Source organism: Tachysurus vachellii, chromosome 2 (assembly GCF_030014155.1).
Source record: "Tachysurus vachellii isolate PV-2020 chromosome 2, HZAU_Pvac_v1, whole genome shotgun sequence".
NCBI lineage: Eukaryota > Metazoa > Chordata > Actinopteri > Siluriformes > Bagridae > Tachysurus > Tachysurus vachellii.
In genome coordinates this window covers 30,058,493-30,077,332 of record NC_083461.1, presented here as the reverse complement: position 1 = coordinate 30,077,332, position 18,840 = coordinate 30,058,493, and the positions used below count along the sequence as shown (strand labels likewise).

At 40.5% G+C, this 18,840-nt stretch overlaps 1 protein-coding gene across 8 annotated transcripts in view; it reads left to right on the top strand.

The window, feature by feature from the left end:
* The window catches only part of LOC132841737 (receptor-type tyrosine-protein phosphatase delta-like), a 352,060-nt gene that overhangs the window by 74,342 nt on the left and 258,878 nt on the right, over window positions 1-18,840 (top strand). For all 8 annotated transcript variants that reach the window (XM_060864221.1, XM_060864220.1, XM_060864217.1 and 5 more), the window contains exon 3: window positions 8,399-8,422. The gene's annotated coding sequence lies outside the window, so the exon portion shown is untranslated. The remainder of the gene's footprint in view (window positions 1-8,398; window positions 8,423-18,840) is intronic.

Here is an 18,840-nt window from a genome sequence, read left to right as displayed (position 1 = left end):
GGTTGGAAAAAAAAAATATCTAGCACAATATTAAAATAATTTAGGAACAAGTACAGTAATTGCACTTGAAGCGATCATTGAGAAATGCACAATCATCCGTCCCATTCGGTGCGAACATCTGAGTACTCAGGATCGCTAAATAAATTGGCCATTTATGTGTCAATTACTTGACAATTTTAATCAAAGTTTAAAACATAATTAATTGGTATGTAGGGAACCTAGGGTGAGTTTTGACATTGACATTGAACGTATGATGTCCATGATGTCTAAAACGAAATCTTTTAGGAGGTATGAGTAGGACTGTTACACAAGACCCTGGTGACTGAGAAAGAGAGAGAGAGAGAGAGAGAGAGAGAGAAAGAAAGAGAGAGAGGCGGCTGCCAAGTGTCTATGTTGCCCGGGTGCTGGTATCTGCGGCTGTGGGCACATGCCAGTGTTCTGATTAGCATGATCTCTGTAGGCTGGAGTATTACACTGCCACCTGGACCCACAGACGCTCTCTCTCTCTCTCTCTCTCTCTCTCTCTCTCTCTCTCTCTCTCTCTCTCTTTCTCTCTCTCTCAAACACACACACTCACATACTTAGATTTAAACATTCAATAATAACCATAAAGATTTGTGCAAGGGGGCACATGTTTCCTGCTGCTACATTAACTGCACATACACAGACACACATACACAGACACACAGACACACACACACACACACACACTCGCGCACACATCTATCACAGTGTGCTGTGTGTCACCTGAGCTATTTGCCTCTCCGACTGTTGTGACCTTTCTTCTAGAAAGAGAGCTCTGCTGTGCTGAGAGACACAATGCTCTGGTTTGCAGCAAATTAATGTTGTTTTGCTACTTTGAAAATTCTCCATATGAGACAACAGTGAATGCGCTATTTTTGCCTTTAGTAATTATTCCTTGTATAAATAAGCAACACGTAGCAACCCTGATTGTGATCTCTCGGATTGTAGCATTCAGAAACGTGGCATATTTTTAATCGTAAAGACTGACCTGGGCTTATCCTATTAACAATTTTAACAATCATACATACTAAACATTCTGCATATAGGCATATGGTTAATGGTGGAGTGACGGAAACCGTCCGAGTGCGATAATGGATGGCTGCTTGACTCCTCGGGCCACGCTTGACCTAAAAATCGATCAGATTTCACCATATCAATGCCTTAAATGCTCTCAGAGGATGAATCAAGTAGAAAAGAAGATTCTGATATTTAGGGATTTTTTAATTTTTCAACAATACAATTTATTTAAGCTACAAACACATGCCTTAATATGGTCCTGAATTCAATACATTCGACACATTGTGGACAATATTGCGCCCTGGGCAACTCATTTGGGTAATATAAGTCTCTGTCATTCACTTTCTTACATTGCCTATAGAAGCAGATTAAGACATGAGGACAGGATGTACAGTACAGAAGGAAAAACCTCATATCAGGTAAACTGGAGAGTATCACTATATCCACCATTTCATTCACTGGTGTCCCACAAGCCTCAGTTCTGGATCCTCTTCTGTTCTCCTTTTATATCCACTCTCTTGGTGATGTCATGTCCTCATTTGGGTTTTCATACCGTCTCTCAGCTCGACCTCTCCTTTCCTCCTTCTGTCAGCCAGCCATGCTTCTGCACAGTTCTCTAGATATCCGGCAGACATCTCGTCATGGATGACATCCCTACAGCTGTAACATAATCTCAGCAAAACTGAGCTACTGTACATCCCAGGAGACACATCCTGATGTCAAGATCTTCTGATTTCCCTGGACAACTCACAGATCTCACCACGTGTCACTGCACGCTCCCTCGGCTCCCTCGGAGATTCCGTCTATTTCTCCCCACAGAGGGTTTGTTCCATTCCTTGTCATTTCAAGCCCGGAGTACGGAGTACTGCAACTCATCCTGGCAGCTCTACTTCTACACACCATATGACCTCAACAATGAAGTTGTATGAAGTGTTTTCAGCCTCTACACACCACATTTGCCCCTTTTCCACCAAAAAGAACCGGGTGCTGGTTCAGAGCTAGTGCTGGTGCTGGTTCAAAGTTGGTTCCACTGGCGAACCTTCTAAGAACCGGTTTGCCTTTCCATCAGCTAGAGAGCCGTCACAGAGCCGAGTCTGACGTCACTGTATACGTGTCACGTTTCCCAGCAAACACAAACACAACATCAACAATGGTGGATGTTGCTTTACTGTTAATGCTCATGGCTTTGTGAACCTACATTGGCATGCAAACGCGGCGAATGCAACGTGTAGCTCTGTGTAATTTGTATAAACGGAGGTTGCAATCGAGAAAATACATAACATTATTTTATCATTAACACAGAAAAAATTTAGCCTTAGCATGTAGCTACATACTATCGTGTGTGCTGATAATTGATCATATTGCGGTAAAGTAAAAGTGTATTAAACATTAGTATACTTTAGCTACATTATCAAATGCGCTAACAGTAGCCCCGCCCACAGCCCCTGACGCAAGCGGTTCTTAAGTCTAGACCAGCAACGTTTTGGTGCTACTTAAGAACCACTTTTCCTGGTTCAGAGCCGGTGCATTGGCTGTCGAAAAAGAAAGAACTGGTTCTAAATTAGGCTCTGGCTCTGAACCAGCACTCAAACTGCCTCGGTGGAAAAGGGGCATTTGATAACTGCATTTTCAAAGCCAAAAACAGACCAAGCCCACCAACCTTAAAGCGCTTATCTCACCACTGCTCTCACTGCTTGACTGGACCCACCATCCTTTAGGCTACACGCAAGACCTGCATCATGGCTTTTCTCTGTCACCAAGATGGTAGAATAAACTTCCCCTGGCTGTGTCACTATAGAGACCTACACCCTTGAACATGAAATAGCACTTAGTTCATCTGTATAAACTTTTATTTATTTATTTATTTATTTATTTATTTATTTTATACCGTGCTTGCCAACCAACAGAGTTTTATTTTGAAGGTATTTCACCTGCCTTAGTAAACTGGGACCCATCAAAGCAAATCCAGGATGTAAAACACCAGGCAAACAGGAAGAGCGCTGTGACAAAATGGCTGATATTTGGCTTGTTTAGAATCACATAATTACGATATTAATAATTGCTGCTTGTTTGTATCAGTATTCCTGCTGGCTGTTCAAAAGAAATGAGCTGCAGTGGCTGATGTGTTAATGAGCAGTGTGGGCTCAACTGGATTGGAACCCCAGAGTCGCGCGTCGAGTTCACACCGAAATAGACCAAATCTCTTCCACTATCAAATTCTGAAATAATGTTAGCTGCCAAATGCTCCAGCAATCAAATGTGAAATGGGGCTTTGGGTGAAATGGTGTGTATTATTAAGCAAACGTATAAACAGGCACGCCAAGGAGTAAAAGTCATCGTTGTGCATTCCTGACGTCAAGCCCAACCTGCTGTCGGAATATCAATCATCCTGCCAAGCAGCCTTTTCTCCTGACACCTTCATACACGCATGCACACACACACACACACACAGATGGCATAGAGGTCGTAGTACTTTAATGAATTTTCAAAGGGGACAGCATTGGCAATATTAAAAGGGAAGTCTAACCTTCAACTCTTCTGACACTATGCCACTAGGCTGCTCTCTTTTTCTCTCGCACACACATGCGTGCGCACACGCACACACACACAGACACACGCACACACTGTCTACGTCTAGAGTTTGAGTCCAAGTGAATGTGTACCCTGGTGCCCTGCCCAGTTTGCACCCAGTGCTGAGTGTGTGTCTGTGTGTGTGTGTGTGTGTGTGTGTGTGTGTGTGTGTGTGTGTGTGTGTGTGTGTTGAGGATATGCAGGCAGAAAGGTTCAGAGGTGATTTTTAATGATGTCTGCATATGGCCCCCACCACTGGCTCTAAACAGGCCACTCATGGATGCTATCCATCTGCTGGAGGGGAACACAGAGTACACACACACACACACACACACACACAAACACACTCTCACACACTAATGTAAAAACATAATGGCTCTTGGTTAATCCTAATCCTGGTTTAGTGCCAATAGAGAGAGAGGAATGATTATTTTGTCATTAAAAACTCTTCACTCCAAACTATCTATCTATCTACTCTATCTATCTATCTATCTATCTATCTATCTATCTATCTATCTATCTATCTATCTATAATAAAATTCTGATGTATGTGATGTAATATAAATTGTATATGATAAAATGGGGATGTGGGATGTGGCTGTGGATGTGGGATGTGGCTGTGTAGTTGCCTACTGGTCAAGGTTTTGTACAACCAACTGGAAGGTGTCTCACCAAGCAGCCACTGTTGCGCCTCTGATCAAGGCCCTTAACCCACAATTGCTCAGTTGAAAAAAATGAGATAAAAAAGTAAGTCTCTCCAGATAAGGGAATCTGCCAAGTGCTGTAAATGTAAATAAAATGTGCCAGAACATTTGTCAGGGATTGTTGTAGCTCAGTGATTAAGGTTTTGGACTACTGATCGTAAGGGCATGAGTTCGAATTCCAGGCCCCTTGAGTAAGGCCCTTAACCTTCAATGCTGTATAAATGAGATAAATGTAAGTTGCTCTAGATAAGCACATCTGCCAAATGCCATACATCTAAATGTTTCCAAACTCTGAGACCAGGGTGTATTTCTTCTTTTCCTGGTCGATCTGTGAGTCATGTATACAGAATAGATCCGTTAGTTTTTTTTTAATATTTCATACTCCGATAACTCTACGTACGTATGTTGTGATAGAAGCAGACATACAGTGGGGCTCAAAGGTTGGACCCAAATTTAAAAACTGAGATACAATATTTAAAAGCATGAAGTCTTGAATATTTAATATTTTGTATTCTGCACTATTTTAAAGTACGCAAATATGTGATATTGATTATCAGTTTTGTACAAAAGGTTAAATGTTCCTCATGTCATATCTCCTCAATCAGAGAATGTGTTCAACGACACTCTGAGGGATTTTGTGCGAAATGGATCAAAAGGTTTTACATAAACTCGCAGAGTCCATGCAAGCTCGAGCACACTCTCATTAAAACACAAAAAAAAAGGGACGAACCAAATCCTTAGAAAGTCAAAGATCAAAGATTTCACTATTCGCTCAAGTTGTCAGGACTATAATTGGTAATGAGAAGGTTTTCACTGGTCTGGCAATAATCTATGAAAATAGATTATTTTTCTCTCTCGTTTTGATTCCTTTTTGTTTTCTCTCCTCGCTTGTTATTGTTTTTGTCACCACTCGCTGGACAGGTTCCAGGCTGCCATCTTGGCTCTAATGGAAGGTGGTAAAGAGCAGCTGCCTGTATTTCTGGCCGACTGAGCAGGTTAAAGTGTGACACTAGCGGTGGGAATGCTCACTGTCACTATGCTAATTGAACAATAATAAGACAGAAGCAGCTTTCGTTTCCACCCCGCTCTTCTCTGCGCTCACTCGTCCTCCCGTTCATCCAATTTAGAGACGAGGTAGATGGAACAGGCACGAGCAATCGTAGTGATAATACAGCCTCAACTCTTGGTTAAAGTGGAATCATATGAATTACGGTCTTGCTGAAGAATTAGGCTTAGAGGAGTCCAGCTCTGTTGTTGGTGCATGTAGGAACATGACATGAAGCTTCATAATCTACTTAAGTTATTGAACTGGGATTATGTGTAGTATAGTATACAAAAGTCACAGGGAATCAGCACTGCTAATTGCCTTCTTTTGTATACCTGAGTTAACAGATGCATTCAGTTGGCTAACTAGCGCTAACCCTGATTGACATCCATCCCATCTAGAGATCAGGGCACTTTATCCTAATCTGGACTCCAAGACAGGACTAAGTTTTTTATTGTTGAGATTTAAACTCCTACTGATGAGAAGTTTACACACTTCCAGAGCGATTCTATTAAATTGGAAATTAGAATTGGATTCTATTAAGTTTGTTGCTGAAGCATATTTGCTTGTATGGATTATGGTTTTGAAATATTATCTGGATTCGGTCATATTTAATCTAGGATTTACACGTATAAACATTTAAACCAGATTGTGATTATTTTGTGTGATCAGATTTTTTTTTATTCTTTAATCAAGTCTATTCTGTTAATGTTGATTCAATATAATCGTATAGCATATTGTTATTCACGTCTTTCAGATTCTTTTTTATACTGTTTAACCGTTTACTTTAAGGATGCACACTAGCACTATGACAGATTTGAGTTTTGTCAGCGTTTGCATACCTCACTGTGCATTTTCAAAGCCACTCGAGCGGTTTTTGATTTTATGCAGAAATATTCTCAGCAGTTTGGTGAATTTGAGGTTTGTTAAATGTGAAGCATTTTCAGAGCATACAAACTAGTATTTAAGGCTCTGGGCTGTTGATTAGAGGATTGGGGTTCAAGGCAAAGTGCTTCCACTGTTGGGCTTTTGAGCAAAGGCCCTTAACCCTTCCTGCTCCAGAGGCGCTGTACCATAGCTGACCCTGTGCTCTGACTCCAACCTTCAAAGTTGGGATGTGCGACAAAAGAATTTCACTGTGCTGTATTGTCTGTATTAGGACCTTTTGGTGCAATTCTCTGTCAGGCCACCAGGGGGGTACTGGCTGAGAATCTGGTTTTGGTCACATGTTCTTTTCCACCTGTTGCTCGTTATGCCCTAAAGTGTTGCCTTATTTATACCCCTTCTTGTGTGCCTTGTCGAGTATGTTCTTGTCGAGCGTGTTTATGTGCTTAGTTTTGTTATGTCAAATTATGCTAGTTTTATGTCGTTTGTCAATAAACGTGTTTCATTGTATCCTGCGTTTGGATCTGACTACGATGTTTCCCATGAGACAAAATAAAGGCTTCATCTTAATTTCGACTGGTAAAAAAGTTTATTCACACATTTACTGTGCCGTTATGATCGATCATTGGTGTTGCTAAGTAGCCCTTTGTAGTATTCAAGCCCTCGTGTCCGTACACTGCTAGTATCCGGATCCGTATTGTACTAATCCGTCGTGGTCGACATCCCTAAAGTTCCATCTTAATGGATTTACACGAACTTTTTTACTCTTGTCCCTTCTTTAAGCTGATCACAAGCTTTAGGCATCTTAGCTATGGTAGCACGGGTTTCTTGCGGAGGTCTTATACATGAACTGAAAAGATGAGGCACATCAAGTCTTCAAAAAATTTCACAAAGATGGAAGTTTTTTTTTTTTTATTTTCACCGTTAAAGAGGAAGCAACACTAAAAAACACACAGTGTGTTTGATAGAATTTATATTACACCTTTGAAACAGCATTTCAGGTTTATTCAGCTTGTATTAGTTTGGGTACAGGTGGGGCAGATGAGACAGGTGAGACCAGGACCCTGGGATGAAATTAACCGAAAGGGGTAAACATTACCGAATGCACAATAAGACTTAGCAAACAAACAAGAACTAACACGGAACAGGTGCACACACTCGGCTAACTATAAGCAAACGACAAAATCCATACATTTGAACACATAGCGTTTGTTACCATGGAAACCACGGTGCCAATAGGGACTCTGTGACAGTATTGCTTCAGTTTTCTAGCCTTTTCTATTTTTCCTTTTTCCTTTGCTTTCTTTTTCATATCAGAGAGTTTTGTATCAGTAATCAGAGGACTTTTTGTTTCTCCTGATCTCTTGGTTTAATCGTGACTCTCTTTTCTCGTGCTTTTCTCTCTTGGCATGATTTTTTAAGACAGACAGATAGACAGGTAGACTGGTGTTTGAGAGACAGGATGTCCCCGGATGCACTGGAGGAGTGTGGGAACAGGACTGTGGGAGTTTAAGAAGATGGAGAGAGAGTGAGCTGAGAGAAAAGAAGAGCTTGCATGAAATCGGGAGCTTCATAAATTTACTCTGAAATGAATGTCAGTGTAGAGTAGAGAATTAGAGGATATGGCAAATAGGACGGTCTTATTCTCGTACTCTCTGTCTCTCTGTAACCATTACTGGTTTTGAGAAGAAAAGCACTTAGAAATACTCATATTTCACTGTGTGTGTGTGTGTGTGTGTGTGTTTGAAGATCTTTGAGCGCAAAATTACCTCAGTGAGGTGCATGTGGGCTGAAGTAGCTTCTGAGAATCTCTCTCTCTCTCACACACACACACACACACACACACACACACCACAGGAAATGCTGACAATTATAAATGTAAGGTGTGCAAACTTTTGGGTCCTAGAGGGACAGTCACATGCTCCTTCATGTCAAGTGTGCAATAAATGAGTGTGTCTAAGACAGAGACTATTCTTAACCCCACCACTACTGCCATTCTTCACCAAGCTACTGTACACTTAGTGGCAAAATGCTGATGTTTCTTTTTTTTCTTCCCCACCCCTCTCTCTCTCTCTCTCTCTCTCTCTCTCTCTCTCTCTCTCTCTCTCTCTCTCTCAATTTATCTCTCAATCTTTTCCTTTACTGCTTACAGATGTGACCAAGTGCAACAGGAAAGGTAGGATAACGTCATCACACACACACACACACACACACACACACACACAGAGTATTAGTGCAACTCCAACTTACCTATTTTATACACACTCTCTTAGTGTAATAATTTGTGTTTAATAGAAGAATAACTTCACTACAGTTGGGATAATCCCTGTGAATTAATCTCTAATACTGTAAACGATAGGTAGGAAAAGTGTGTTTTAAGGTTACTCATCACTCAAAGTTCATAAAAAAGAAAGAAAGAAAGAAAGAAAGAACGAAAGAAAGAAAGAAAACATCTGCAACAGTCTGAGTTTCAGTTTAATAAAAAGTACACAAAGCTAATTTCAATCCGTATTATTAATCCAGATGTGATAATCCTGACAGCGCTTTTATATACACACATAACACAAAGCGTACCTGTTTACCTGCTGGCCAGTCAGTCATGGTTAGTCAAGGTGTGTGATGTGTGTGTGTGTGTTTGTTTCAACTTTTCTACACAAATCCCTGTACAGGGGGCTGTAACACTCAACACCTCTCTATTTCTGGATCTTACTGTGGTTCTGTGCTCTGCAAATTAGAATTTTATTCAAATCAGTGTCAAGTGGCCCAGTTTCATAAAAGAGGATTTTTCTGTCTCAGACACACACACATACACACACACACACACACACACACATACAGAGAGAGAGAGAAGGGATTTGCAATTAGAAGCTAGTATGCCACTGTCATTATGTACTATTCATTATGTACTACAACGAATGAATGAATGGATGAATGAATGAATGAATAAATGAAGAAAGAAAGAAAGAAAGATAGAAAGAAAAGTTTATTCTTTCCTTGAGTAATCACCCTAAAAAAACTAGATAAACTAGATAAAAATCAGATAAATTAATAGAAAAAGTTTGATTAATTGAATACATTAATTTGATTAAAATGTTTGATTAATTTAGATTAATTGTGATTATTATTATTTATTTTCCTGAAATACATACCATAGACTTAGACATTACAATTATCATTGAAATTTAGTTAACAAGCTGAAACAAGGTCATTTTTGCCATCATCGTAGCTGTTTTGTTTGCTAATCTTTACCCATTTTGCATCATTCACTCTCACAATCATCATCGAACACAAACACGGTGTCCAGACCAGCGTGTTCTGTTTTAACTAGCCATCTGTGATGCTGTTAGAGTTCAAATCCAAGCTGAAGATGTGGAAACGGTGTAGAAAGCGTGCTCGGATTCGCGCATATCAGGTCACATGGAACTGGAAAGGAAATCACTTCTTATTAAACGGATAACTTCTTTTTTTTATGCTTTGATTCATGAAAGACAATAAGGTAGAAAATTCCTATAACTTTGTGATATGTGAGTCTCTGGATCTGCCACCATTACTGCTGGAAAGCAGTGGAGCACATAGGCAGTTTTCAGCACAAAATGGAGGCCGGTTTTTCAGGCAGCAGGCAGAGAAGGGAGCACAATATTGAGTTGGAGCTGGAAATGACGGGCCGAGGCCAAGAAGGGTGCCGCCAAGCAGCTGTGAGAGGATGCTAGTTTGGCTCAGGAGTCAGAGAAAGGGATGAGAGAGAAAGAGAGAGCGGGAAAGAACCCCCTGGATGAAGGGAATAATACGACCTCAAGGGAAGATAACAGATGGACATTTAGGAAGAGAGAGAGAGAGAAATTGTGTGCGAGTATGTGTGTGTGTGTGTGTGTGTATGTGTGTGGGTTAGGTTGAATGCCAGGACTCTGTAGGGGAGCTCTTTTTGGTTCAGTCTGAAGTTCATTCTCTTCTCTCAAACGTGCAAACTTACACACATACACACACAAACACAAAGTCATTCACACTGTCTTTATTTATTAATGACGCTCCGCTATGATCCAAGGTTACACTCACGTTCACCTCATAACTGCCACTCAGGCTCCGGCTGAGCGCACCGGGACTGAGAGCTGCCATTCACTCTCTGTTTACGTTCGCGCATCAGAATACGGGTTTGACACGACTTTTGGGTCAAAGTTAAGGATGCAGAGTGAAGTCAGAGTGAAGACAAATTGACATCACTGTGATGTCGATGATACGAAAAGTCACACTGATCTGAAGGAACCCCAGAGAAACAGACTCGGACTTTCTTGGTAAAAGTCATCAGAAGTAATATTCTTCTGCTTACAAATAAGACATGTTTGGTGGACATCATGCACCAGACCTATGGCGAATATCTCCCTCAAACTACATCCACTTATTCAGTGGCACAGTGTGGCTTACAGTAATCTACATACACGAGCATGCACTTCATTTCCAGATCCATTGACCAATATTCAAACGGGCCGATTTTCACAGTGTTGCCAAGGAAAGGCCCACAGCACGAATGACAATTGGTTCATTATTCACAGTCAGTCAGAAGTGCTGCTGGCTGAGGAGAGAGAGAGAGAGAGAGAGAGAGAGAGAGAGAGACAGACAGACAGACAGACAGACAGACGGAGCTTTAAAGAAAGAGAACTTGAAATGGGGAAAGAGACAAGGAAAGAGAGCGGGAGAGAGAGAGAGAGAGAGAGAGAGAGAGAGAGAGAGAGAGAGAGACAGACAGATGGAGCTTTAAAGAAAGAGAACTTGAAATGGGGAAAGAGACAAGGAAAGAGAGAGAGAGAGAGAGAGAGAGAGAGAGAGAGAGAGAGAGAGACAGGGACAGACAGATGGAGCTTTAAAGAAAGAGAACTTGAAATGGGGAAAGAGACAAGGAAAGAAAGAACAGCAGATTTTTCCTCGCATGCAGAGCGAGGGAATACAGTATGTGAACTCTCTCTCTCTCTCTCTCTCTCTCTCTCTCTCTCTCTCTCTCTTAATCTCTCAAAATCTTTCACTAGTATGTTTAAACTGTTAATACTCCAAAGAAAAGGTCATTTATTCACTGTGCTGCAATGCTGAGCGAATCCAAACACTTAAACTTTAGCAAATCTGATTTGTGTTTATCACAGGCTACATTGTAAACAGTAAAAAAAAGAAAAAAAATGAAATAAAGAGACCAAAATTATATCACGTCGAAATGTCTCTGTGACTTCGCTTACTGCCCACAGACTCATAGATAAGGCTAGACGGTCTATACAACACAATCGCATTCATACTCACACTATTCACTACACACCGGAAGCTGAATGAAAGCTCAACGTAACATTGTTGGTCAAATGAAAGCTCATGTGTTCGCCAAGCGTTTGTCTGTATCTAATTCTTGGATCCACTGCATTAAAACAAGCAAAGCATTTAAAAAAATAAAATAAACAAAGCCAATAGACAATACAGTGCCATAGGCCAGAAATGACTACTTAGTGCTATCAGGAATAATGAGCCTCATGAGTAGGGTGAAAAGCCAAGCGTGCGAATAATCCGTTAGCAACAGGGGAAAAAAAAAAATCTCCATTCATGAGATGGTAAATCCTAACCCAGCTGTCGGTGAAATCACAATGGCACAGGACAGATTCGTGTTCGCAAGAACCTTCAAAATCAGAATTAATATAAGCTACACTGACACAAACACAAACACAAACCTCTCATCAGTACCAGCAATAGAAAGGTCACATTACAATATGCTAAAAAATGCAGCCGAGCGCTCGCGCAATTCTGGTGAGGAAGGGAAAAGTTTGGAAATGCATTTAAATTCCAGAAAGCAATAGAGCAAATGCATGAAAGCACACATCACTCTCCTGCTTGGAGTAGGGATAAGGAGTGTATGATGTAATAGGATGCGATGACCCAAATCACAGTGCTGAGACCGCCGAGAGATATGCAAAGCTATATATAATAAATCATAAAACTCACGTAGTGTACATATATATATGTGTTTGGAGTGTCATATAATTCACAGAGTCCTGCTGTTTGTCTGACAGATGGCTTGCCTTTTAGTTATAGGTTGATAATGACAGACACATCATTAGTTTATTGGCTGCCTGCAGAGAGAAACTGAATACGGTATCATCATTAGTTTATGAGAGGGAACCCCAGCCGTTTACGGCGAAGACACTGTACTCAGTTTTTAGATTTATTTTTTGGAGATGACGCAGAAGGGATGAAACATAACAAAACGTTGTTCTCAAAGAATTAGCAGGATGTCAAAAAAGCACTAGTGACACGAGGTCAAAATAGTAGCCGTGCCGACGTCATCTGTTTGGTAGATAATATAGAAAAAGCCTGGTTTGAATCAGTTCTGTGTACACTCACTCACTCTCACTCATTTTCTACCGCTTATCTGGACTGCCTCGGGTCACGGGGAGCCTGTGCCTATCTCAGGTGTCATCGGGCATCAAGACAGGATACACCCTGGACGGAGTGCCAACCCATCGCAGGGCACACACACGCTCTCATTCAATCACACACTACAGACAATTTTCCAGATATGCCAAACCCCTGAGGCACGGGGAGAACATGCAAACTCCACACACACAAGGCGGAGGCAGGAATCGAACCCCCAACCCTGGAGGTGTGAGGCAAACGTGCTAACCACTAAGCCACCGTGCCCCCTATTCTGTGTACAGTTCAGTGAAATAAATGAAATGAAAATGGAGCATAGGATTATTATCTACATTAAAGCACAGTGGAATTTTTTTCTTTGTATATCCCAAATGAGGAGGTTGGGATCAGAGCGCCAGGGCAGCTACTGTATGATACAGCGACAATCTCTTGTACTGTAACCCTTACGTCTGGACTCGACGCCTGGGGCAGGGCGGCTAGACGCCGACCGACTCGCCTACATTTTGCATAAGCAAAATTTCTTTTTGTCTGATAGATCCATTTATATCAAACACTATTCCCAGTGGTGAAGCATGGTGGTGGTAGCATGCTATGGAGGCTAAAGTTGGAATGGAATAAAAGCGTTTAATTTGTCACATATACATTACAGCTCATTACAATACATTTTGGGGTCAGAGGACAGGGTTAGACATGATACAGTAACCCTGGAGCAGACAGGTTTAAGGGCCTTGCTCAAGGGTAAAACAGTGGCAGCTTGGCAGTACTGGGGCTTGAACCCTGCCCTTCCAATCGACAACCCAGAACCTTAACCACTGGATCCACCACTGTCCCAACATTGTACACTAGTGTGTACATTTATTGTCTGGTAAAGATGGCTATTCAGGATGTACCATCGATGTTACATTAGATAGATTGTTACATAGAGCCAAATTATTCAAGACAAGAATAGAGATATGACATACAGCAACCGCTGCATCCTCAAAGCCAACAGTATTCTGGACTTTTCACCCCTCTTATTTACTTTTCACCCTCCTGACCTCAGGCAGCATCCATGGCACCACCAACCCACTCTATAACAGTGTCTGATTTGAGACAGATTACTAAACATCCTACTGCATTTAAACGCTAGTCAAGTGCCACTCAATACCGCTACACACCTGCACTCGACTTTTACCTGCCCTTATTGCTGCTATACATAACAGTTTCAGTTTACAGCCCATGTTCTGTGTATTCATTGCCCTGCACTCATCACACACTGTTTGTTGCAGAAATTTCACAAACTATATCAAGGAATGCCAATAAAACTCGACTCGACTAAAGAGTTGCGTGCATCTGATAACACTTTTCTGGCTCCAAGCTTCAGGATCTGGAAGGTCCCGTAGTGTGATTGGCTGCCTGCACCTTTCTTATATGCGCACAAATTTCCAAACTAATTTTTGAACGACGTGACAAGATAAGCATTTCCTGACCAAGATGTAAGCAACCAGATCGGGAAAAGTTTCGCGCATCATCTTTAAAAAGTGTTTAGAGTGCGTTTATATTTGAAGCAGTTACCGACTCTCTAGGGAAAGCTGGAAGTTTGGCTTGCCAGGATGAAAAGCAGCTTGACAGGTAGAAAGTTGCAAGAACAGAACAGTTATAACTCCAACTCTTAATGCCAAGTGCTCAGGATGGAAACCTGAAACTTGGACACTTGGGATATTCTGGCTGCAAGCGGATGTACCTCTCTCGTCTTTATTGATGATGGGACATCAGCAGCAGCAGCAGCAGCACCAAAATGAAACAGTACAAAAGTTCGAACCATCCTGGAATCTCCTTCCTGGAGTTCACTTTCCTGCAAGACGATGACCCTAAACATACAGCAGGAAGCAGCTAAGAGTCAACAAAGTGGAATGCTCTTGACATACGAAATAAATCACCTGACCTCACCCAACTCCAGTTAGCTTTATTTCACTTTCTGGCTTAAAATAACTACAGAACAAGCATGATGCTGGTGGAGCATCACCACGGGAGATACCCGGTGTCTCCTGATGGGCCTCCACTGATGAATTCGGGCAGTTATTAATAGATTTCTAACCCAGTGTTAAAACATGGACATTTTATTTCAGATTATGTTGATTCCTCATATTACTTTTAGCCCTTGGAGGGGGAGGATGGAATAAAAAGGGCTGTAATATTTGCCCAGTATAGATGCAAATCCTGTTAAAAATAAATGAAATCTGACATTTAGCATTGCAACACTATCCTCAGTGCGTCAGTTCTGACATTATAGGAAAACTAATATACATGCAGTATATTATCATAGAGTGTGGAACAAAAGTTATTCCCAGTTGTGAATGAGGATATAACATGACAATGACAATGTTCATGAATATATCTTAGGCTCTTCTCTCTTAAATTGACCGCAGTTATTTATTTATTTATTTGTTTGTTTGTTTGTTTGTTTATTTATTATGGCCGAATAGCAGTGGGTTAATATCATTAACAATAAATTTTATGGGAACTAAAAGCAAATATTCATGTAATTTTTTTTTTACCTTTGGCTGCTCCTTGTTCGGGGTTGCCAAAGCCGATCACATGGTCAGCATATTAAATTTGGCACAGGTTTTATGCTGGATGCCCTTCCTGGCACAACCATCTGAGTTAACCCTTCAGTGGCTGATTTAACGCCCTGCCTGGGAATCGAACCCTGGCCTTGGCCCTGGATCACATGTGGGCTCAAATAACCTCAAATGAACTCAAATAAGCTCAAATAAGTAAATAAATATTAGATATGTAAGCAATGATTATTATTTTCTTATTTTAAATAATCTATAGTAAGGTTGATATTTTCGGGAGCGATAATAGACCGGAGGTTTTGCTTTTTTTTTTTTTTTTTTTTACGTAGTCAATAATTTAGCAGGGGCCAGGATTTTATATGAGACATATGAGATATGAGATTTTATGAGAGTTTAAAAACGTGAATTGTCAAGGGAGAAAATTCATTAAAAAAAGAGAATGTTTCCAGAATTAGCGCAAATATACAATAGGTGGTGCTTCTGCTTTTATATTTGGGCTTTCAGCACACCAGACCATGTTAGCATTGGTTTTTAAAAGTAGATACAGAATGCAAAATTAATTATATTAATTCATTATAAACTCATAGAAACGTGCACAAACATTAAAATAACCCAGCTTGCACACAGAAAGTTGGGATCGGATTCAAATCCCCGATATTATTAATGATATCCGCTAAAAAAAGGCTACTCCAGTACTGACCGACTGTGAGGATGACTGGTCTTTTTAAATAGTCTACAGCACTCCGTCTGTCGCCCTTTTCTCTGTCTCACTCTGTGATTTCAGTAATCAGTAGCTGTGCCTATGTCCATAAAGACCGGGATCCACAAGGTTAGGCTTTGTTCGAAAGACATTTCTGACACTCTGGACCAATTACCCCCACCGCCGTACCACTATTCTGGACTGGAGCACTTGGAATTTTTCCACTTCTTTTTCACATTTGTCTCTATAATCTCTGTATTTTGTAATTCTCTTTTTCGTCGCTGCTCCCGTCCTCTATCGGTCCATAGCTCGGCAGTTAAAAAAATGTTTTTAAATAAATAAATTAAAAATACAGAATTCAGCGCTGAGTCGTGCTGATTAAAAAAAAAAAAAGTTGCATAATATCACTGGGGATTTGGAAGACAAATTTACTGTGCTGCTCATTTTAATTGCACTAAAAACATCACTATGAATGATGAGATTCTCCTCTGAGAGTTCATTACACCGTAGCTTGTTTTTATTTATTTATTTTTTTTCCTCTGTTCCTCTTAGCAATGCATCCCATATGGCAATGAACACACAGGCTTCGAGTGAATAACATTCATAGTCATTCAAATATCACTTCAGCCTTGTGGCCTTGAAATTAAAGATTTATTTTTGCAGAGTCTTTACATCCTTGTTAAATGTTAATCGTCTCCCAAAGAACCAAAACAATTTATTATGGCTAAAGCTGAATTATACCTCTAATCGAGCTCGATCTCATTTACAAAAACAGATGTGCTGAAGAAACGTGCTCATTTCATTTGTAGTAAGATACACAAGGATGTGTGTGTGTGTGTGTGTGTGTGCGTGAGAGAGAGAGAGAGAGAGAGAGAGAGAGAGAGAGAGAGAGACCATATTGTCATGAGGTACGTATCCTGGTCACGTAACTGCAACTACAGATTTAGCATGACATGGAATTAAGTATAGAAGAATAAGTCCTTGAGATCTAATTTCTACAGTTCTTTACATTTATTATTCTGTATCTACTTTTAAAAACCAATGCTAACATGGTCTGGTGTGCTAAAAGCCTAAATCTAAAAGCAAAAGCACCACCTATTGTATATTTGCGCTAATTCTGGAAACATTCTTTTTCTTTCTTGATAATTCACGTTTTTTTAATCGTCTCATATAAAACCCTGAGCCCTGCTAAATTATTGACACCCTACATAAAAAAAAAATAAATAAATAAAGTAGCAAAACCTCAGGTCTTTTATCGCTCCTGAAAATATCAACCTTACTATAGATTATTAAATAAATATTCAAAAAAATATCATTAGGGTTTTACTTATTTATTTGATATTTAATTACTCGGTTATTTAAGCCCCCATGTGGATTCCTGCTTTGTTACCAGTGTACGATAGGCTCCAGACCCTGGCCAGGACACAGCACTTATTGAAGATTAACGAATCAACAGTCAACAAATTGGTCAACCAAGAACAATGCACAAAAGACTACTAGAGTGTAGAAAAACGGTAGAAAGAATCAAAACCAAGCTGAATTTGATGGCACTCATTGGCCTGTCAGTGAAGGACATTGGTGGATCAAGTGGTTAAGGCACTGGGTTGTTGATCAGAGGATAAGGGTTCAAGTCCCAGCAGTGCCAAGTTGCTACTGTTGGGCCCATAACTCTTTGTGCTCCAGTGGTGCTGTATCATCTCTGTCCCTAAAATTAGGATATGTGAAGAAAGTAATGTGCTGTAATGTATAATTGACAAATTAAACGCTTCTATTCCATTCCAACTTTAGCCTCCATGGTGAAGCATGCTGCCACCACCATGCTTCACCACTGTGAATAGTGTTTGTTATAAATGGTTCTATCAGACAATAACAAATTTTGCTTATTCAAAATGGAGATCACTTCAAAAAGAGATTTTATTTCTATCACCTACAGGGAGTGAATAAACTCGCCAGACTTTCCTGCAGCTCCTCTACTGTTGCTGTCGGTCTCACGGCAGCCTCACCGCTAAGCTTTCTTCTTGCTCGCTCATCAATTTTCGAGAGGTTCTTGGTAAAGTCAATGTGCTGCCTCATTTTCTCCACTTCCGAAGACAGTGTTATACCCTTCTCCTGATTGATACCTTTCGACCGGGAGATCCTGCACATGCTCTGTAAGCTCTTAGCATAATCAAGACATCAGCTGACAGGAATGTCTTAGAGACTTCATGTTATATCCACTGCAGTAATCGTTTTAATCTTATTTGTATTAGTGTTATTTTAGTTGGCGCTACACAATTAGTTAAAAACGAAGCAGTAGTGGTCATGTTCAGACAAACAAAAGCTAATTATAAAGTTTCGTAGAGTTTTAGCAGTGGAACAGATTCAGCAGAATAATCAATATCAGGACTACAACAAAGGGTTCAACTCAGGAAATAATACAACGATCCACGTTTAACACCGACAGGACAAAACTAAATCGGAGTAAACGGCATTATAAGTTGTAATTTGAATGAAAAGCAGCTTACATATTGATTTTTTTTCTCTCTCTGGAGAGGTTTCTTGTCAGTGATCAGCATTTTTATAGCTTTTAATTTCTTGGCCATGATGTTTTGGCATCTCAAAAGGAACTAAAAATTGCAAGTGTCTCAAGGACCCTGAGGAAAGCTGGCGGAATTTTCCAAACCACAGCACACTTTTGATTCCCGGCTCCTGTCTGAACGAGCGCCGATCACCGTCCCACGTCCCCGATTTGTCCGGTAGCCGTTACATTTAAAACTTCACCTTAATTGAAGGCACACTGGGACCTCGTATCATTACGGTGCGCTTGTCACCACATAAGGCGATTTAATTGCAGCGTGGAGAATAAGCGCTTTAGCGAGTCGACGGAGTTTGTGAATTATGACCATATTAATATAATCCACTCATGTAAATTAGAACGACTGTGTTATTAAGGTTACATTT